Genomic DNA, 22,788 nt, shown 5'->3' on the forward strand with positions numbered 1-22,788 from the left:
AGACTCTAATATAACCTTACATACACTCAGTATAAACAGACACTCACAGACTATCACTCATCCATGGAGTTACTCACACACCTAGTCAGTCATGCAAAGAATCAATCACACCTCCATTACCTCAACTATACAGTTATACACATCTTACTTATTCAAACATATAATAACACATATTTACTCTCTTATATAATCCCTGATACAAGCTCACAGTGATCGATACAGCCACTCACACATTCACTGGCTCTTATGTTCAGTTATTTATATATCTCAACTCTCACATGTATTGTGTTTTACATACGTACTTACTTGCACATGTAGCAATGAGAAATCCATTCACTCACCAACACACCCATGCACAGTCAACCGCCCATATAGCTGTTTCCACATGCACTCTTGAACTCATACTCCTAGTGAATCAACTGCTTACACATCTATGCACAGAGTCACGCACCTCCCAGCCACCCACACACACACTCAGCCTCCCATTCAAATATTTGGGCAACCAATCAATAACCCATATGGCCACTCTTATAGCTACTGATCAACACATGCAGCAGCTTACACAACATCAAACATACTGATGCACGAATTAAGACAGTTTAGTCACTAACCCATGTACTCAGTGAGACACATTTAATCACTCACTCATACAGTCAGTCATGCACCTACTAAATTCTTCATCCAGACACTTATACATCCACTCATTCTTCAATATGTGAAACATATTTAAACTTTACAGACACATACAATCACTGGATGTTGTGATCAGTGATGTCATCAGTGATGTCACTGACCATGTCATGAATGATGTAATATGTGACATCATCAGCAGTGGATTGCGGGTGCGCGATATATAGTTAGCGCTTATAGTTAGCTAACTATATATGGAATTTCAATGGTTTTATGCGAGTAAAATAAGGTTTTGTAAATGCTAATTCCTAACTATATATGGCCTATAACCTATGGTTTTTTCATTGAATTTTCAAGGTTTTGTAAATGCAAATTCCTAACTATATATCCACTATAACCTATGGTTTTTTCTGTGAATATATATATATATATATATATATATATATATATATATAACTATATATATATATATACATATATATATATATATATATAGAGAGAGAGAGAGAGAGAGAGAGAGAGAGAGAGATTGATATAGTTATATATAGATATATGGATATTTAAATTGGCCTTATACAAAACTCCTTCCGTTTTCACACTAAGGCATCCGAGAGTTTTTGCTTTTCATTTTTCCGATTTTCAACTTTGTTGTGCTCTGTTTTTAATGTTCTGTTGTATTGTGCCCTGTTATGCTTTAATTGTGTGGTTATGTTGCATTGTGTGTTACTGTGTTTTTTTCTGTTGTTTACTTTAGAAAGATCAACACATTCTGCTTCTTTTTCAGTCAAAAGCAGCACATAAATCTAAATATCTCATGACAAGCAGCGGGTTACCACATTTTAAGGTGGTAAACTAGCGCTGCTCCACTACCAACTACCAACTATCAACTGAGATGTCTGAAATTAGTGCTCGCAGTTTTCACTTTATGATGTATTTCTTTTAAGTAGCTGCTTGGAGTTAGTATTAAAATAAATATGCATAATGGGGTTGATTCACAGAACTAACTTAAGACAAAGTCCTAAACTTACTACTTTTGGTATTCACAGAAGTTAGGATTTTGTCTTAAGTTTGTCTTAAGACGAACTTAAGACAGACTTAAGACAAAATCCTAACTTAAGTCTGTCTTAAGTCTGTCCTAGGTCTGTCTTAAGCTTGTCTTAAGACAAAATCCTAACTTCTGTGAATACCAAAAGTAGTAAGTTTAGGATTTTGTCTTAAGTTAGTTCTGTGAATCGGGCCCAATGGCACTAAAAAATACAACCACATTTCCCCTGACTAGATGGCCCTGAATTGGCTTCCACATGAAGTTCGATACAGTTAAAAATTGCATGCATGGCACAAAAAGCCATCCACTTCAAGACCCCGCTGTACCTTGCTCAGAAACTGGAGCTCTCATGTGGTTCGAGAGCCTCCAGAAGCGCCAGCACCCTTTTGCTCGAACCACAAAACTTCAAGAAAACAAAGACCTATAATCGAGCCTTCTCAGGTATGGCTCAGAGGATTTGGATTTCCCCCCTCCCAGAAGTCAGGGTGAACCCTTCGACTGTCCTTTTCAAAAAAGAAGTCAAAGGGCTCCTGATGAAGACATTTCTGCCTCAATCGGGCTTCCCCATCTGAGTCTGTGACATAGATGTGGATTTGTGGCCCAGCTGCCTGGCTCTCGAGAATGTCAGACATTATGAGACTGTGAATTATTCGCTTTGTTGATTCTGTGGTGTTTGATTGTACTGCTCTCGTTGCATAAACTGTAAAGCGCTCTGATACCCTCAATGGTCATGTTCGCGTTATATAAAACTTTATAAATAACTAAATGAATAATGTTAGCCTCCCTGTCTTTAATGAAATCCAGATTCTCTTGTTATGGTATTAGGAGAATCGCAATTTACAGCCGTTTAAGGTGGTAAAATAGCACTGCTCCTCAAATATCAACTAAGAAGTCTAAAATTAGTGTTCGCAGTTTTCACATATATCCCTTGCTCTGTTCTACCCTGAGCGCAAACACATGATCTCACAAGGGGATACTAAACTTAGTCCTAGTAGCAGTCTCTGACGTCCAAAACATAATGTTCCAATCATTCATGATATTCCCAGTTTTCTTTATTTTTCTCCCACTCTCGCTTACACGCGTTTCATCTGTTCTGACTTCATCAAGGCTGGAAGTCCATATAGTACAGCTATGCTCAAAGTACTTTCCGCTGACCTCTTGTGGTCCTCTTGACCCTTCTGTGTGGCCCCCTGGTGGACAGCAGCATGAGCAGCTGTTTACTTGCTGAACTCTAATATTCTGAATATTTTTTTAAATAAACCGGAAAGCATTTATTTGTAGGCTAAATGAAGTTATGAAGTAACAACGGTGGTGTCCGGAACAACTTAACTTTAGTTAACCTGCAAATAAGGCTTGCCCATTTATTTAAACTATTTTTAGACATCTTACACAATCCCTGACTAACCCAGACTCCTTACTGCCACCCTGCTGACATCAGTGCGGCCGTCGGTCACACCACAGACCATACTTTGTGGCCCCGGGGAAAATATTTGGGAGTACCCGTGATATAGTACATACCATAAATATTATTTGTAGTTACCAGTTACAGTGCTTTTTGTTAGACTGGATATGTCGGAATTGTAGAGGTGCCACAACCACATGGTTTGTATGAGTGGTTAGAGTCTGAATAAATTTGGGGTGTTTCTCAATTCTCTTTTGAATAAAATGTTGTTCTATTTTAGTCACAACAATTTCCCCAGTGGCAGTATGTAATGTAATGCGTGTTCAGCAGGGTCAGACTGGTGGCAATTAGGGCAATCAGGCAGTGCCCAATGGGTTATACTGACAAATCAGTGTGAGCAGCGGTTTTTAAGTATTTTGTGAGTCCAATTTTATGGCCAGGTTGGTGATTTACTGTTGTTTTTCCTTATTTTACTTCAGCAAAAACCTTGTAAAATGCCCATACAGTTTGCCTTTACATGTTCGAAACTGGGCTGATTTACAAATGTGGGCCACTTGTTTAGCTAATGGGGGCCACAATTCTTTTAGTGTCCAGGCCTATTTTTTATCCCAGTCAAACCCTGCTTTTCAGCACTAAAGACTTATGACTCATCAATTGCAGTTTCATTAGGAAGTAGTAACTGTAGCCACGATTGTTACATGTGTTGCAGTTTCTAACATTTAGGATATATTAGCAGGTTTGGTTTAATGTATACTTCTTTTAACATTATGGGATTATATTCGGGTTAGATGGGCATCCATAATTTTTGGTGGGGGCCAATATACTGCTGGTAAAGTCTTTTTTTCATACATAGGATAAGATTTATGGATAAGATATACAGGTGATTTCCTTTCAGATATGTAAATGTATTTATTAATTCAATGGGTATACATAATTGTGCTAGCATACAAACTTTGGGGTGAACTATTGTATTGCTGTCTTTCTTGGTTTGAATTTTGATGTCTAGATCTGTTGTAGGGTGAGCGGATGGAATGATTTACGTGGTGACTTGTTCCTTTCCCTAGATGGCCAACAAATGTATAGGTATTGTCTGATATTGCGCTCAATTTGCTTTTTGTTTGGGCACTTACTCAGATCCCAAAAAGGCACACATGTTGACTATTGATCCTTCCTCTAATTCTGGGTATATATTCCTCACCCAAGATGGTGTCTATGTAGAAAGTGCTGCCCTCGCAGCCCTATGGGAATGATCCGTACTTCTTACTGGTAATGGCGGTAAGTGCTTAGCAATATGGAAAATGTAGTTACTTTCTGTTCACTTGACTCTTGAATAGTTCAGAATATATTCACTTAATTCATAAAGAGATTACATCATTTTGGCTTTATTTAAAAAAAAATATATATATCTTGTGTATTTCTTCATATTCCATTTAGGGTGTAGCCGAATACCTGCACACCTTGTTTGTAGAGAAACTAGGGACTCACAATTGGATTTGAGCAATTTGGCAAGTGAATAATTAGATACATTTAAACATTGTGGTTATAATGTACTAGTTTAGGAGTATGTGAGGCCAAAAATGTTGTTTTATATGAATGGGACATTTAATTAATGGTTAAGATTGTTATAATAATAACTTGAAAGACCTCATGTATACTTGGCTTGTGCATCCATGCTGAGGGATAGTAAGGAGAGTGTTACTTTGGGTTGGATACATTACCGTGAGTAGAGGTGAGCGTATTGATTTGCCGTCACTCAATGTTATTTGACCTGCATGGTCGCCAGGTGATTTATGCATCACATGATACAGGTTGTAAATATTGTGTTCTGTTTTGGAGAGGACCCTGTTTGTTGACACACATCGGGTATTGTGTTCTTAACTTGTACAGGTTTATTCCATGATAGTGAATACATGGGTGTTTCACTGTTATGGTATATGACACAACTCTGTAACCTTCAGGAGAGGATCTTTGGTTGTCTCTTTTAGTGAGTCACTTGGTCTTGGGTCCTTCAGAGCATGTAAGTAATAAATAATTGTGGTGTATGTTATATGGCCTTCTATCACTGATGAAGTCATAATAGACAAAACAGGTGTTGGCTAAAGTGGAAGAAAAATAAAGGACATTTTGAATATCATCAATTAATGGAAAATTGTGTTTTGGATGATTGGAGAAGAGGAGTTCTTAAGGAATTATCAGTGAACTTCCGGGGATTTTCTTTCTCTTTGGAGAGTCCTTGGTGGACACTCCTTCCCACTGGAAGCCTTTGAGACTTTGGATGGAGTACTTCTGTGTGATTATCAAGCAGTGTGCACCCTCAATCTATTTGCTACCATCATTGTTTGCACGGCATTCTGTCACACACCATTTGGTAGAATGACTCAGCACAAAGCCACTGTTCAAATACTTTCCAGAGATATGTAAGCTAACGCAATGTGTAACAGGAGTCAAGTGTACTGATACCGTTGAGTCCTTCTCTCTGTGTCTGCTCTGCATGTTTTGTGGTGCTCACACATGTGTGTCCAATACCACAAACGTGGATCCTGTTCATAGTAGCTCTCTTTGAAAGAAGTTATTACAGACATGTTTTTTCACTAGGGGAGGCAAGTCATATCTTCAATCCGGGAAACTTGCATCTTTTTTCTGTGAATATGAGTGTTGCCCTAAGGCAACGTGACACTTAACAAACATGTTATTGAGTATATGTGTGTATCACCCTCCTACAAAAGGAAGGCAGATAGTCAGTCATATTTGGCTCCACTTGATTTATTACCATTAAGACAACAATCTTGCTCATGCAGTGCTATCCAAAAGATGAATTTAAAAAGATAGGCTATACATGGCGGTGTAAGGTGCTCACTTGCATGTTTCTGAACTCAGCATTTCTTGGCTCTACATTTATAGAACATAGATCCGGGTGGTTACAGGGGACCTTGTCAAAGGGCTGAGAGTGGACTGAATTTACACAGCATGCTGCCACATCGCAGACTATTATACAAAACAATGGAAACCCAGAAGGTATGCCATAGGGACCTTGGGCAGTAACATGTTTTAGAGAACAGTGGTCCCTATTTTGGAAGGAAAAATGGACAAGAACAATAATCATACGCTTAAATAGATCGTATGTCTTTCGTCCAGCCAGACAAGAATTTATTTTTATATAAGTTCAGTTGATTGTGTTTCAAAACATTAAATGACAAGTGGGCACAGCCGTGACCCACAGAACACAAGACAAACCAACGAAAAACAGAATGGCCAAAGGCAGGGTATAAGATGTGTCTGTTTGTTTGTAATCACTATGACAGACTTAAATATCCATTTTCACACCATTGATCATTACAATATTATAACATCTTATTTGCATCCTGGCTGATGATGGCTGATAGCCAGAAACCGGTCCTAGGATGCTTAATTCCGGTCCAGGGAAGACATGGCTTGGCAGTTCAGGCTGGACTGTTCCCATGAGTCACAGGGTCAAGACTGATTTGCATATGGCCATGTCTGAACTGGGGTTGCGTGGTGAGCAAAATAATGATGGATTAAACCCAGATCTGTGACTGGGGGTGAATGTTTTGCCAATGTGCAAAATTCCGTCCATTAACTTGTGTGTTTTAATGTTTTTTTGTTCACAGCTCTGGCTGTGAACAAAGGCTTCAGGGAATCTGAGGGGATTCCAATACCCTCACGCTCCCATAAGGCATTGTTTTTTTTGTTAGAACATTCTGCCCTCTAGTGGCAGAATGTTGTAATAGCCTTATAGCCCTTCATAGCTGCACTATACCAGATAACAAAGTCCCTCTCCCTTGTTAAAGGCCTTTGCCTTCGGCTCAGACCTTTAACGCTGGAGAGGGCCTTTAGTAGCCAGTATAGCCCTCCATGGCGGGCTATAAGGCTATAGTAGAACATTGGAATGTTGGGAGCGCCATTGAAGACAATGGATTAGCTCCGGGCTTACAATGGCTGGTATAAGCTCAGAGCTTCAACATTCTAATGTTTATCTTCATGTTTCTCTCTTTTTAATTTAAAACATTCTACCCCTAGTTGTTGAAATGTTATAATAGCCTTATAGTCCTTCTGCCTCAGGCTTTACCAATTGTTAAAAGCCCTCCCCCTCATTATAGACTGACCCTCGCCTGCTGTTCGGGCCAATTACTCGGGTTCCGGGCCTTTAACAATTGGTATATACCTCGACGGTGAGCTATACAGCGGCGGCTCCTCCACAATGGTGGAGGAGCGTAGCCGCACTGCCTGGCTCAGAGCCAGCAAATAAAAAAAATTTATATTCTAGAATCGTTTTATTTTTCATTTGCCGGCTCTGAGCCAGCGTGTGCAGGGAAGGGGGGGTGCTCGGGCATGGTAGGGGAAAGAAGGAATGCTATGTGCACTCCCTGAGTGAGCATAAGTGTTTGGCTGCCCGTCTCATGCTAGCCATACACACATACGCACTTAGGTTTCTCCCACCTGGCTGCATTGAGCAGCCAGCCTGGAGAAACAGTACACACCCCCTGGTCTGAGCGGAGCATCTTTTCAGCCCACTTAGGCCAATCCCCAATTTCATAGCATGAGAGAGGCACAGGGATTCGATGAGAGTCTGTCCCAGAGGCTGCTGGGACCGGGAAGAGGACAGGAGTCATGACGTGACCCGGGAGGCAGCCAGCCGCTTCCGCTAAGTTCTTAAAAAATATATATATTATTACTCACACCTCCCGCACAGGCTCCCCCTCATGCTCCCCCTACACCCACTCCACCACACGTATTGCTGCCTATTGCACACTATCATTTTTTCGCTGTGTATATTGCCTTTACATGCATCCTTTTAGCACGCTCATTGCTGCAGAGTGCACACTCACATGTTTTCTGAACACAGTACCTTAGTTTACAAAGCATTCTAACGGTACTTTGAAACCATACCCCTTTTAGGAAAACATGGAAATCTACACAACATGGAGGTATTATTATTGATGGTTTGTTCAAAAAATTGTTTCAGGGTATTTTAATCATTAGGTCTATCAACAAAGATGTTTTAAAGCCTGTAGAATGAAATTGTATATTCATTTGTCATTTGGCAGTGTTTGTTAAACAAGACGTGTCAGTCTTTGATGGAATCACGGTTAAAGTGACTTTGCCTTCACTTAAGTACTGAGGGCCTTATTTAGGGTTTGGCAGATGCAAGTCTCTGTAAAAATGTAGATATCTTACTCGCCATATTACAAGTGCCATAGGATATAATACACTGATCAAGACAGACAGGATATCTGTCGGGCTTGTGACTGAGTATTGCGTCAGCTAAACTCTAAATAGGGCTTGCAGAAATTTTTATGGCGATTAGTTGATACTTCAAAGCTTCGTATTGCTCATTTGCCCCTTCCTGGCCATACTTTGGTGACGTTTGGCATCTAAGCACATGTCAAATGGCTACAAATTTGTGGTGTGTTGATGAGAAAGGCTTCTTACCTAGTAGAAGTTAAACTTGGGGTGCAGGGCAAGTGGCGTTGAGTGAAATGAGGTTTAAGAACAGCACAAGGACTACTTTCTCGTATAATTTCTGTTCTTTTTCTATACTTTTTGGTTCACCTGTTTCTAACCCATTGTTGCATGGCTGTGCACCTCTTGTTTCTTGAATTGGTTTACCATCTCCTCACTCACGTTCCCAGGTAGAAACCCTGCTTTAAAGAAAGCAGCACCCTGCAAATTCTGTACCGACGTACCCCCATTCCCTGTTCATGAAGACGGCAGAGGCCCCTGTCCTTTCAGCTACCCAGTGTATATCTGCTCACTGAGCAATCTATTTAGTTTTAACCTTAGGCACTAAAAAAGAACCAATCTCTCACAAGTGCTTTCTCTTCATTTATCACTTTTTGACTGAAAGCTAAACGTAGATTATGGATTTTTCAATATTCAAGTTCTTCACTTATTTTACTTATAGTCCTGTAAGGGGTGTCGGACAATTTGGAATAGTGAAGTGAAAAAAAAAGCCAAAGTTGGTGCGACGCTCACATCCTCACGCCTTGCTACGCATGGACTTACCTGGGGGCACCTGGGGGCACAAAGCATCCATCGAGGTATGTTGTATTTGAATATTCCAAGATGGCTGCCATGTGCACACATGCATCTATGGCCATTTTGGCTTTATTTTTTTACATTACTGTTCCAACATGGCCGACGCCCATTTCAGAAAAGTAAAGTAAATATATACAGTGTCAGTGTTAATGCAAAACTAGCATTGGTAAGATAGCATTCACCTTTTAATGGAGAGACTGGTGTCTTTGTAAATAGTTGTTTAAGAAGGTATTTCAGGATCCTTACAAGACTCGGACCCATGATGCCCATGTTAATACACCTCTGCTTTATCCAGTAAAACACAACAACTGCTTGAACCGGCACCCTGCACTACCCATTGCTTTCTGAGACAATTTCATTACCTTGTTGCCATTTGTAATCTGATGAAGTTGTGCAGCCTTTAGCTGAGTGCAGGATTTCAAGTGCCTTTCATCTAAGCCAATAAGGATGTCTTGGCTGCTTCTCTTCCCTACCCTTCTTTCATTCGTAATGATTTTGATCATCTGGTGCACTTAAAACTGTGTAGTGAGCTACCGGTTCAGTGTGCTTTGTATAAAAATAAAAAATCAATGCTTGGAGAGGTGTGGCACAGCGACAAGAGCATCTGACTCCAGAGCACGGGGCTCACAGTTTCATCCCCGGCGCTGATGGCGGCTCAGCATCCTAACTTAATCTCTCTGATGCCCCACAGGGACGTGAAACCCCTAAGGGGTGATATGTTTGCGCTTTACAAATAGAAATTATTTATTACTTAAAGCTAAAATATATGTAGAAAGCATTATCCACCCCTTCTGCTTATCCAACCCACAATCTTTGTGTTAACAGACAGCATGTTATCCATTAAGTTACTGAATCTACATAAAACTCATTCATTCTATGGTCAATAGTTCAGTGAAACCAGTGTTCAATCCATATGACAAAAATAAGCATTGGCAAATCCAATAATTGGCTTTGCGTTGGCCACAATCCTTTTGGCAATTTTTGTTTTTTTGTCATGATTGTTTGCAAAACATTATTGTTGAAAAAGCTATCAGGCCTTGATCTACGTAAAATAAAACATTGGCTGAAAGCAACACATTTTATTGGTCTCTAAAAAAGCACACATTGCTGTGATACTACCTGCCACTGAGTGGGAGCTAATATTAGCGTGGATGTCTTCCTTTTGAAACAGCAGCATGTTTTAACCCTTTGTCAAGTCTGCCAATGGCTGCAGTTGTCTTGCACATTGCTTCACAATTGTGATTGAGGCAACCACAGACCACTGGATGAAGTCAGGGTGAAAACCCCTGTAAGTAAATGTGTTTATATAAACAAATGGTCTTGGCTAATTAACACAGATCTAAAAAAGTCAATAGATCTGGCATTGGATGCCAGCCTTTTTCCTTTGAGAAGGAAAGAAAGAAAGAAAGAAAGAAAGAAAGAAAGAAAGAAAGAAAGAAAGAAAGAAAGAAAGAAAGAAAGAAAGAAAGAAAGAAAGAAAGAAAGAAAGAAAGAAAGACTATCAAAAAATTAAAACACTCTGCTAAAAAAAAAACTACTAACAAAAACAATGAAATGGACTCTACCTATATTCATTATGCTGCCCATGCATATATCTTTGCTCTTTATCAAATACATGTTTTCCCCAACTAATAACACCTGATATTATCTGAGGGCAAAATTGCTGGTCGTAGACCAGTGACGTCCTCTGAAGTGCTAAACACGTCTGCAAACTAGGCATTATGAATTAATGGCCGCCACATTACCACCCAACATTGACTGGTAAAATTCTAGCCACGCTAATCCATTCCAGCATTACCATTCAGCCTATGAATGTGCCATGAATTAAATTCCAGCTGTATTGCCCCAATTTGGCCATCGCAGGTATTTTTTTAATATGGCATTTGTGAAATTGTAGCCACTGACCCACTTGGGTCACAGCAGGCATTTTTATAACACACCATTAATGAGATTCCAACCATACTAACACTCTTCAGCCCTCCCAATAACCTTAGAAAACAGCTTTAATATAATTCTAGCCATGGCGACCCATTTCAGCCCCTGTAGACAGCCCTTGAATCCAGCATTATTATAATTCTAGTTGATAGGCTAGAGTATTATGTAATCTGAAACTTTTGACTTTGTATTGAATTGTATGAATTAGTGAAATATGATCAATGGCTACTAAGAATTTTATATGCTTGAAAAAAGGGGAGGAACTTTTCCTTAATAGAAAGAAGCTGGTCGGAATGTGTAAGTGAGAGGATCTTTCTTATTGTAAGATGTTGCCCTCACACACCCATATGGGTGTCATGCTTCATCAACGGGCGTAGCTCCACGTGGGGCCAGCGCTGCAATGCCTCACGGGCCCTGCGAGAGGGCTCTTTAGCGAGATCTTTTCTTCTAGCTGTGATGAAGGGTACGTGGGGACTTTATGTAATATAGTGAAACAAGTGGTTCAGAACTGAATATGTGTCTTTAAATCTCAGGGCCCGATTCACAGAATGAACTTAAGACTCAATCCTAAACTTACTACCGTTGTGGTATTCACAGATTGCACTTACTACTTTTGGCATTCACAGAATGCACTTACTCATTTCGGTATTCACAGAAGACACTTACTCATTTCGGTATTCACAGAAGTTAGGACTCCTAACTTTAGTACTCCTAAATGCCTTCTGTGAATACCGAAAGTCTTAAGATTAGGATTTTACTCAATTTAGTAGTATTAAAGTTAGGACTCCTAACTTTACTACTACTAAATTGAGAAAAATCGTAATTTTAGGACTTTCGGTATTCACAGAAGGCATTTAGGAGAGCTAAAGTTAGGAGTCCTAACTTCTGTGAATACCGAAATGAGTAAGTTCATTCTGTGAATACCAAAAGTAGTAAGTGCATTCTGTGAATGCCAAAAGTAGTAAGTTCATTCTGTGAATACCAAAAGTAGTAAGTGCAATCTGGCAATATCAAAACAGTAGTGAGTTTAGGATTGAGTCTTAAGTTCATTCTGTGAATCGGGCCCTCAGATTTTACTCCGCGATGCAAACACAACGCGGTTGTTACAACGACCGTGTTGTCTCAATGCACTACCTTCACAACGCAAGTCGTTACAACGATGGCGCGCTGGACTTAGGAATAGTATGATTTACTATACCAACTCCAGTATGTGCAACACTAGGGAAAGTGTTGGAATAGTAAATCATACTATTCCTTATCCTAGAGCGCCATATAGTGCAAGTCGTTGTAACGACTTGCGTTGTAAAGGTAGTGCGTTCTAACAACGCCGTCGTTGTAAACGTTGTTTACCTTCAGAACTACCTAAGGGGTATTGAAGGTTAAAACAAGTGGGCGTAGATAGTCTAGAAAGTATTACGAAGCTTGACAATCTGGTAATGCGTGCTTGAATTGGTTGAAATCATGCCTGCGTGGTCCAGGATGGAGACGTGGCATTTCTTCTGGACTGACCGAATCAAAATTACCTACCCGTACTCAGGGCGGGGTGTTCGAATACTAGCTGGGTTTGGTGTAACGATCTCAAGGGAAAATAGGAACGTCTAATTTGGCACTGGAAAACAGAATGAAGCAGGCATGCTGATGTGTGTAGGCTACGATACTACAAAGGCCAAATGCTATATTTTGAACTGAAAGGTTTGCAGGAAAAGGTCATACCATAATAGGACACGTTTCCAATAATGTGATGGCCATTTTTCACAAAGCATGAAAACAAATAAAAAAAGGTACCATGTTACTGAAAGAGATGGGAGAATGAAGAGATTTGCATTCAGGTGGGTCTGTTTTTTTAAACCCTTTAAGTGCTGATGACGGAACCGCTCCGTCATCAGCTACGGGTGAGCTGTGCTGATGACGGAGCGGTTCCGTCATGGCCCGCTCGGCGCGCCTGCGCCCCCTTAGCACTGCGGCGGAATAGCCGCCACAGTGAAGGGGTTAAGAGATGATATGGCTAATAAAGGTTGTTTAATACCCTCATGGATTGGTTATAAGAGGTGTAAGCCTGGATCTTGCTTAGGCTGAACAAGTTCCAGTTCTCTATACCCTTTCCTGCATCATTAACAATCACCAACAATAAGCTTTCTAGAATGTTTATTTGTTTGGACATGCCTGCTTGGGCTTAGAGACACATCGTGACATCATTCACTGGGCGGCCTCTTAAAGTCAAACAAAAGCATTTATCAAAATGCAGTGGTGGTTAGTTATTTTTGCCCTTGCGGCTCCTTCCACCCAGTTTCTTGCATCATGAATATACTAGTTTCCTAATTTCTATTACAATTTTAGACTAGTAATAAGAAACTTGGTAAAACCTGGCTGAGTGTCACTTTCTGACCCTCGCTTGAGTGAGGGTCAGGTAGGCGGGCACTTATCACTGGCACATAAAAAGTGCCCTCCTGATTTTGGTATTTAAGCCAGAGCTGCTATTGTTCAGTCCCTCATTGCACCACCCCAAGATGATGCAAGCCAAGAGTCACAATTTAATGTAGCCCTGGGTACTTTGTCTGTAAGCCATATACCTTTCCGAATGCTCCTGAAGTCTACCTATGAACAAAACAGGGGGCGGGCCAGTCTATAAACATGTGACCTGCTGTCATCAGAGTCATGAGACGTGATGACTCTGTGATGGCAGGTCACATGTAGTGTGCATATACACTGCGCGTGCTTTAGCGGCGCACAGTGTATCTGATCAAACCAACACCTACTTTCAGCTAAGACTTGCTGCTGCTCCGCTTCTTAGATAGGTAAACCTACAGAGAGGGAACTACCAGAGCTGGGAACTAAGCACTACATCAGAGAACAGCTCCTGCAGAAGCCACTCCCTGTTCCTCAACTCCCATTACAGGTAAGATGGGGGCCAAGTTCCCCCAGTTGCCCGCTGCAACCACTCCTCCTCAGTCCCCACTTTTTTTTCGCCTCAGAACGTTATCCTCCCAAAGTTCCTGTCACTGGGTCAACATTGATGTGCTCATCCAAACCTTGGCCTCTTTGCTGAGCACCACACAATGGTTACACAAGTGAGAATGAGGGATTGTGAGAGTCTGTTGGAATAAGAGTGAGCACGGGTGATTGAAAATAAGTATAAGGCAGTGTAGGAGTCTGAAAGGATAGTGATGAGAATAAATGAGTATGACAATGAGTGGCAGAATTTAAGTGAACCTGAGTGAGTGCATGTCAGTGCAGAGTTGGTTGGTGTATGTGGTGCATTGTTTTTTGCCTATCTGAAACACTGCAGGCTATCTTTGTAGGGGGTATTTTCACCATCTGCCACAGTTCCTAATGCTAGGTGAGACATGTCATCAGCATGTTCTTGCTAGTGTTTTCTAGAACTGTTATGTTCACAAAGTACAGTGGAAATGTACTACGTGTGAAGGCAATTATAATGTTTTCTTTTCGAAGACATTTGGCAAATATTTTTGCTTACACTTCTTTTTTCCTTCTTAGAGATTTCCACTAAATAATTGGATGAGAAAAGTGCACAGAAGGCGTGGCTTCTTCTTCGAAAAATACTAAACATGTAACTAGGTGAGTGCTGAAACATTACTGATGCAATATTTTCCATTTAGCAGTCACAACTGGTTACAGACTGAAGTAACTATAGAGAGACAAACAATGCTTGCACTAGTGGTTTCCACTGTGACACTCTTTGCTCAGAGGCAAACACCCTACCTGTATTTAACAGGGCAATAGTCACTACTGTAAGCTTCCCTCACTTTTGAGCTTTCCATATCTTGCACACCTCTGAGTAAGTTTCAAGTCATTTAATTGTAATGCATATGATTGAATAGAACATTTATTTTAGGCTTTAGGGGAATTTGGATGAGTGCATACTTTTCTTGGGAGGATACTACAAGCCATCCTGACCAAAAATGGTCAAAACAATGTTATAAGCACCACAATTCAAATGCCTCTCTTGGAAAAAAACAACTGCTTTCATATCTAAAACAGGGAATTATATCCTTGAAGTAACATAGAAAGTAGAAGAAGGCTGGCATAGTCCATTCACAAGCCCCTCCACTATGCCCCATGGTTCGGGTTCATCATGGTCACACCCTGATACACAGCTTTTTGTCTTCATGAGAAACTCACAATTTATGGGATGAGGGATATGTTTTGAAATCGTTTCATAAAATGTTTTAGGAGTAATTAAAAAAGGTGCCCATTACCCATGAATTATTTCCTTTATGCCAGTGCCAGTATTTTATACAGGTGCCTGTCATGCTAACAGTTGCCTCCAGTATCCCAGACGCAGTATTTTGCCATGGATGCCTCTATAAGCCAAACACTACATTCAGTGTGCCAGGGTCAACAGAATACCCACTTATAACACTATTGTCTCACTCATGCTCACTTACATACACCCATTCACACTCACTTATACTCTGTTCATTCTCACTCACTTGCAGTTATTCATACCTCACTCACTGTCTTGCACTCACTTACTCATTCACACTCACTCTCATCCATTCTTAATCTGACTCAATCATACGTGCTCAATCACTTGCACTTACTCCCACTCCCTAATTCTCACTCACTCTTACCTACCTACCACACACTCTCAATCACTCATTCTCACTTACTCTCACTCTTTCATTCACACTCAGTGAATCACATTCACTCTTACACTCATATTTTCTCACTTTGCAGTTGCTCTTATTTGAAGTAATTTTCATTCACATTGATTCACTCACTGGTACATTCACTCACTTTCACTCACATTCCCTCATCTTATTCTTATTCATTCTCACTCATGAAGTCTCACTAACAAATTACTCACACTCGTCCACTCTGACTCACTGAATTCCAAGTTCAAACATTCTCACTCACAACCTGCGACTGACTTTCACTCACACTACCCATCAACGATATACACACACACACACACACACACATGCACGCATGCACACACCCACACACACACACACACACACACACACACACACACACACACACACACACACCACAGTGGTTCAGTGATTAGACAGGCAGTGGGAGGCTGTGCATGTTCTTTACCCATGCTATGTATTACAGCCTGGTGGGGAACATGTTAAGTGCGCATGACTGATTAGCTGTCCCAAAAGGCTGGCCAAACAGTCATGCGCACTTAAGTGCAAAGATTTCCTCCTCATCCCTGTTGGCTGGGACACAGCTAAGAGCCCCAAACCCTGTCTCATGATGGAAAAATAAAATCGTAACAATATTGTGTTGTTATCATGTTATTTTTCCTTCTTTGCACTGCTGAAAAGCAGAGGAGTGACACTCCTGCGCCTTAGCGGAAGAGCCGCCACTGGTTGTGATTGTGACACTGCAGGATCTGGCATTTGCCAGGCTCACTCATCTCCTGCATTCTTTTGTGGGGAGGAGGGGAGGACGGAAACTGGCATCTGGTTCCCCAGTATCCCGTTCACAGTTGTGTCAGCTGCCCTTCTTTTTGTGGTAACTTCTTCCTTTTCTGCATTACTTTCTGGTGGAAGTAGGACTGGGGAAGCTGGTAGCTGCTGGTGACAGTAGCAATTGTAATTCTAGTCTTCAGTACCTGGGCTAGTGCATGAGGTGCTTGGCCATTGGCCTAAATGGGCTGCATGTGAGTTTTTTGGGGGAGAGAGCAGATATCCCTTGTTGTCATTTGGAAATAATTGAAAGATCTTCAATTAGGCTCCATGCTAAATGTATGTTACACAGTTATAATCTGGCGTAATCTTAGTAATTTCTGGTTACCAGGGCTACCCGAAATTGCTGAAATTACTCTATTCTACCATTTTGCATATTTATGAATAATGCAAATAGCTGTGGTGTGTGAAGCTTGTGTTTTTCTCACTTTTGTAGAGTAAAATGTGTCCAAAATAAAAGTAAGGACTCATGTAGTGCTAAAAAATGTTGTCAAATGATTGTTTTGCAATTCACATAATTACAAATAATTGTGCATATTTTTTCTGAAATTTTGCGTAAACGAGCAAAAGAAAATTACGCAAATTTCACACACCTACTTTACTTGTCATGGAGTAGTAGAAGCCATACCTTGTACAACATTCTGCTACCATGTAAATACCACACACACATACTTACATACACCTAACCCTTCTCTTCCCTTAGAGAAGGTGAGTGGGGAATGTGAAGACTCCTACCCATCCTGTCTTTTGGGTACCACAGTACCATATCCTGACCATTAACAAAGGTCATGGGGAGGAGGCTGGAGAAGGCAGGTGCCACAATTCTTCATGTTATTTATTTATATATAGTTTTGTATAGCGTAAACATGACCCAGGTGGGTATCAAAGCGCTTTACAAATGATCAATGATAAAAAAAGAGGAAGTCAAGTGGGTCAGTAACAGCAGCATTAGTATCCAAGATACTGGTGTAAAAAAGAGGAAGAATGTATCGCGAAACCCCAAAGAGGATATATTTGAGCATATAAGAGAAAAAACAAATAGGGATGTTGAAAACAATCATACGATCTGGTGTGAAACACATTGTAGCAGCGCCACTCTGGGTGAGGAAGTCCGTACAGTAGGAGACAAACAAGCTTTTGAGCAACCATCATCAAATGGTACCGAGTGAGAATAGGTACATTTCAGAGAAGAGAGTATTCATCAGTAGTGCTTTCACTTCTTTTCTGAAAGATGCCATTGAGGTATTCAGTCTGGTTTCCTGAGGCAAGGAGTTCCACATTCTCGGATAGGTTTTCTTTCTTTTGAATTTTTGAGGTTTCAGCGAGAAGGTGCTTGAACTCATAGAGGATCTGCCACCACCAGAGAGTTCCAGTTTTTGGGCTAGGTACAGAGTGTTAAGGTGAAGGGCTTTGTGTGTCATGCAAGCAATTTTAAGATGTATCCTATCCCCAAAGGGAAACCCGATCCGGTGTTATGTGCTTATTTCTTCTGGATCCCGTGATAAGCCTTGCAGCTGAATTCAGGGAGGCCCTGAGCAGTGCCAACTTGTAGCTGGGTAGCCCACAGAGCATTGCGCTACCATACTCCAATATGGAAATTACTAGCGCTTAAACAGCAGACTTGAAGTCCTCCGAGGCCAAAGTTTATGATTTCTGTTATTTGGTATCCATGTTCAATTGGCAAGGCCTCAAAGTAATTCGGCTTACCCAGCTCCTATTGGAAAGGAAGGGTATGTTGGAAGACTAGCGTCTCTCCGTTGAAAGCATATCAAAAATCACACAGCACAGCCTGCAATTGATCTCCAAATTTCATGAACAGATATTTTCTCTGTAACAGTGAAATCTGCTATTGCAATATTTAATTATCACTAAAATATATTTATTGTTCTAAAACCTTGATCTCGTTGATGGCAATGTTGAATCATAATTGCCATTATGACGCACATCTGAGTAATCCCACTCAGCCATTCTGTCACTTCCAGAGAGCACTGAATGCCTCTGTAGAGCAGACACTGATTGATTCATATGCATCATATCAACTCCATGTTCATATCATTCTAATGTCATATGGTGAGAGAGTTTACACAGTATCACAGCAGTTCTTAACGTTTTGGCTTCTGTGGATTACTGTAATCCGGGAACCCCCACTGCGTCATTGTGTGAAGCTGGGGACCCTCAGTTTAAGTAATTTTTATGAGACATTCGTAAAAAAAAACATAAAAGTAAAAAAATAAGTATTCATCGAACAAATGCTCAAATATTGAGATTTTGTTTTAATTCACAATAATATGTAGAAACGATTTTCAATTTTTCAGTTTTTCTTCTTTTTTTAGGTCTCGCTCCTAGCGTTGTAGTGCGCAGCGGTGTCCGCACAGCAAGAGACTTCATGTATGGGCTTTAGAAAGCTGACCACACGCTCATGTGTGTGGTTTTGCTTTCACAGCACGTCATTGACTTTTGCGTGCTTTTTTATAAAATATACGGCACGCAATTGGGCAAAGGCGGGCGCATGTCCCACCTTTGTTCCGCCCATTCCCACCGGTGTCAAGCACGCGCATCATCACGGCCCAGACAACCGACTCCCTTGCCCCGGCTCCTCTGTGGTGCGTACGCACCACTGGTTTTCTTTGTTCCGTGCACACTACGAGCTCAGCCTTCTCTAGGAACAGCCTCCCCTCTCCATCCTTTCCTAATCCCGTATAAAGCCGCCTGCGCACCAGGGTGGAAGCTGCCACTGCCAACAGTGCTTTAATCTGGACTTCTCCTCCCTAAATAGATGCTCTCGGCACTACCACTGACCGGGCCCCCTTCTAGGGGGACAGAGTGGCCTTACTTGGGCAAGCGCGGCATCCAGAAGTGTGCAGCCCAGCTTTTTAGGGTGGAGAAAGAGAGAGGGCGAGCGGGAACCCTGCCAGTTTGGCTCTGTGCTTTGAAAATGTAGCCTCTTGTTTACCCAGCAGCGGATGCATAGCTTTGAATTCATCTCTGCGCCTGACAATGGGACTGCCCGACAATGGGGCTGTCAAACTCGCTTCATTCCAGTCCACTGTGCCCCTTTCCCACTGCACGCCAACCTCTACCTTTCAACCTCGAGGCTCATTTTGCTATCTTTTATCTCTCGCAATCTGGTTGTGCAGTGCTGGCTCGGTGTCAGGGTGGGTTCCCAGCCCCTCGCGCAGGTGTTTCCACCAGGCTGACCACCGTTTGCCTCACCTCTAGCTCATCCCACTGTGTCTACGCAGACAAAAGTTGAGAATTGATCACCTGCCTTGCCGTTGAGCAGAGAAAAAAACGTATCGATTTGAAATGCCTGTAACGCATCATTTGGACTGTGACTGCTTTTGGAGGAATCTCCTGGTTATCATATTAGTGTGCTGAAACACCGGCTGCAGAAAGGTAAATTCAGTGAACTCGGATCCCACACTCCGCACTCTTTCTTCCCCTTAGAGCAAGCCGTCACTTTGCGAAATGCTAAGCAAGCGCCAGACCCCCTTTCAGTTTGCACCAGAAGGCGAAAAAATGTCAGATTGTACATGGTTCTCACCATAAAAGAAAATAATAATGATATTTAATATCTGTAACATAGGGCTTTTGGGCGAATACAGAGAAGCCCTTAAATGACTTCAAATGTAGATGCAAGGAATCATCTCGCGATCTCCGAAAAAAATAACCCATTTTGTTTTGTTTTAGCAAAATCTGAGTTTTGACAAGTATCAATTTTAAAGTGAGGGGGTTGACAGGAGGGTACAAACTACCACTCAAATAATGTCTTTTTTTGGCATAGGAAATTTTGGGTTCTAAATTTAGGTTCTTGAGTCGCAACACTACTGTCAGTCGCTACGTGCAAGGATTCTCCCATTTTGTGGCTAAATGTTCCTGATTGCAACAAGAGAGCCATTTACCGCTAGTGTTGGGAGTCCATTTATTGTCGCTATGTTCATCTTTCTCATGGGTCATTTTACAGATTAATTTATTATTTCCTTTGTTTTGTGTAGTGCCACTGGCCCCAGTGCAGATGTTTCAAAGCGCTTCGAAATATCTCTGCTGCCTTTATCTTTGAGGTACCTTTTGTTTGAGCTAGTTTTCACATAACGTTCCTTGGCTGTATCATGTCAGGCAGTCCACACACCACACGAGTGCAACGTGCCTTTATATCTGTCTCCTGTGTTCACACTGGTTGATGCGTTTTGCAGATTGTGATGGCGTGCAACACTGTTGGTAGAGGAACATAGATAGGGTTCCTTTAAAGATTACAGAATTAGGTTCCTGTTCAAGCATTTTCTTAATTATTTCATATTTTTTTAGGTAGTGATACTTTTAACTGACACACAAAAAAATGTTTACTTTCTTGTCCCTGGAAATCGCTGAGGTCTTGTCTTTATTTCTGTGAAGCTGTATCTTGCAAAAAATCTAAAATAGGGAAATATCTGGCTTTGTATTAAAAGACATGCCAGGCTCCTGTTTGATAACTGATGCTTCTATGATAACTCCTTCTGGCCATAGAAAGAGCATTGTCTCACCACTTCAGAAGTGCTCTGAAGTCTGCAGGAGTCGCGCATGATGTGTAAGTGGCGGCCGGTGCAGAGGTGTGCAGAGTTTCAAAGGTATTGTGTAGCTGACAGATATCTTTGTTATTGGTTTGCTTTTGGTCTATTTCCACTCACAGCTTTGCACAAACGAGTGGTTTTCTCATAGTGCCGGTAAATACCAGAACATTAGTTGAACATGCAGGGTGGCCACTTGTCAACATAGGCCTTCCCAGCAGAGGGCATTCCCTGCAGGCCACCTTGTGTTTTGTCCTGCGTTATGCACGTTTACCTCCCTTCTCATGTTGCTGTGTACTAAATGTTATTTGATATGGTGGGACATATTCTCAGGCTGCAAATGTTGCATCAGAAAACCAGAGAGGGGATTACCCAAAAAAGCAGAACCTACACTCGAGGCTGTCTTTCCAAATAAGACTCTCAATGTTGCTTCTGGAGAAACATATGTTGTCATATTACAGTGTGTTATTACATATTTCTGTGCTCAGTTGTATATTATAGTCGATAATCCCTATTTTCCACAGCATATGCTATATTTTGCTACACATAAAGTTATAGATTGTGTCAGAGGATAACTGATTGAAATGTTCCATAAGAAAGATTATTCATCACATTAGGTTAAGGACTGGTTACATTACACCTTGTTATTCTCTTGGGATAATATGGCCCCCCCTCGTGGTGCTGCACATGCAGGGGCTGGCCGAAGGTCTGGGGAAGGAGAGGGCTGTGAAAGCTTTTCTAGCTGAAGAAAGGGAAGTGAAGCCATGTGATGCTGCAAGGACTGAGGAAGCAACGCAGCCTCCCTGGCGCTTTAAACTCGAGCGCAGTGTGTTGTTTCACCAGAGCTGACGTCTGGTCTTAGCTCACCACACACTGGTCCACGTGGGCTTTGTACAACGCTTGAAACCACCTTTTGACGTCTGGCAACGGAGCCAATTGTATGGCAGAAGAGGCAGGTAAGCAGGGCTGGGCTGGACTGCACTGCCGCCTGGCAGTGCCAGAAGAGCTGACCTGACAGGTCAATATATGGCAGATTTTTGTGGCTGTTTGTAGGTCTTTTATGGCCTGGTGGGTCGGGGTTATTGCGGATTTCCCTAACATCACCACAAAGATTGCCTGTAGCAAGCACAAATACATAGTGCCCACACCGCCATCGCTCGCTCCACTTGTACCCACTACATTCACAACCAAGAAGACTCATGAGACATAATTGTGGGAAACGGTGGTGCAGGTTTATTTGCATACAACTAGCAGATAGGTAGGTCATCTTACAGGCGATCCAAGACGGCAGCCCCTCGCTGACCCGCCTGCCTAATTAGCCAATTTGCACGGTAAGTCGATGCTCTTGACGGTGCAATACCTTTAATAGTTATCTCGTTTACTCCCGCCCCCCCTGTCGGGGCGGAGCGATGAGGCACACCCCCGGTCGGTTTAGGCCCCCCGACCGCCCGAAGGACTAACGGGGCGCCGACGTTGTTTCCTGGAACACCCTCGGCTCCAGGTTCTTGGCTCGGGCACCCCTACTGTGCCAGGCAGAGGTATTGCTGTCTCCTTCTGCCGCAGAGGTACCCTTACTGTCCATCTGCTTCCAGATCGCCCTGTGACTCCGCCTGCAACACAAAACAGACCATTAATTATTCACACCAACCTGCTGCTCTGCCGCTGGGTCTGGGCCAGGGCGGGAACAGCGCAGAGCAGTCCAGATGAAACGCGGCGGAAAAGAGGAAGTACTGA

At 41.8% G+C, this 22,788-nt stretch overlaps 1 protein-coding gene across 1 annotated transcript in view; it reads left to right on the forward strand.

The window, feature by feature from the left end:
* Positions 1-22,788, forward strand: part of SLC7A14 (solute carrier family 7 member 14) — a 294,391-nt gene that overhangs the window by 116,744 nt on the left and 154,859 nt on the right. The window contains exon 2 of the mRNA XM_086949178.1: positions 14,565-14,645. The gene's annotated coding sequence lies outside the window, so the exon portion shown is untranslated. The remainder of the gene's footprint in view (positions 1-14,564; positions 14,646-22,788) is intronic.

Source organism: Lissotriton vulgaris, unplaced genomic scaffold (genome assembly GCF_964263255.1).
Source record: "Lissotriton vulgaris unplaced genomic scaffold, aLisVul1.2 SCAFFOLD_1346, whole genome shotgun sequence".
Classification (NCBI taxonomy): Eukaryota; Metazoa; Chordata; class Amphibia; order Caudata; family Salamandridae; genus Lissotriton; species Lissotriton vulgaris.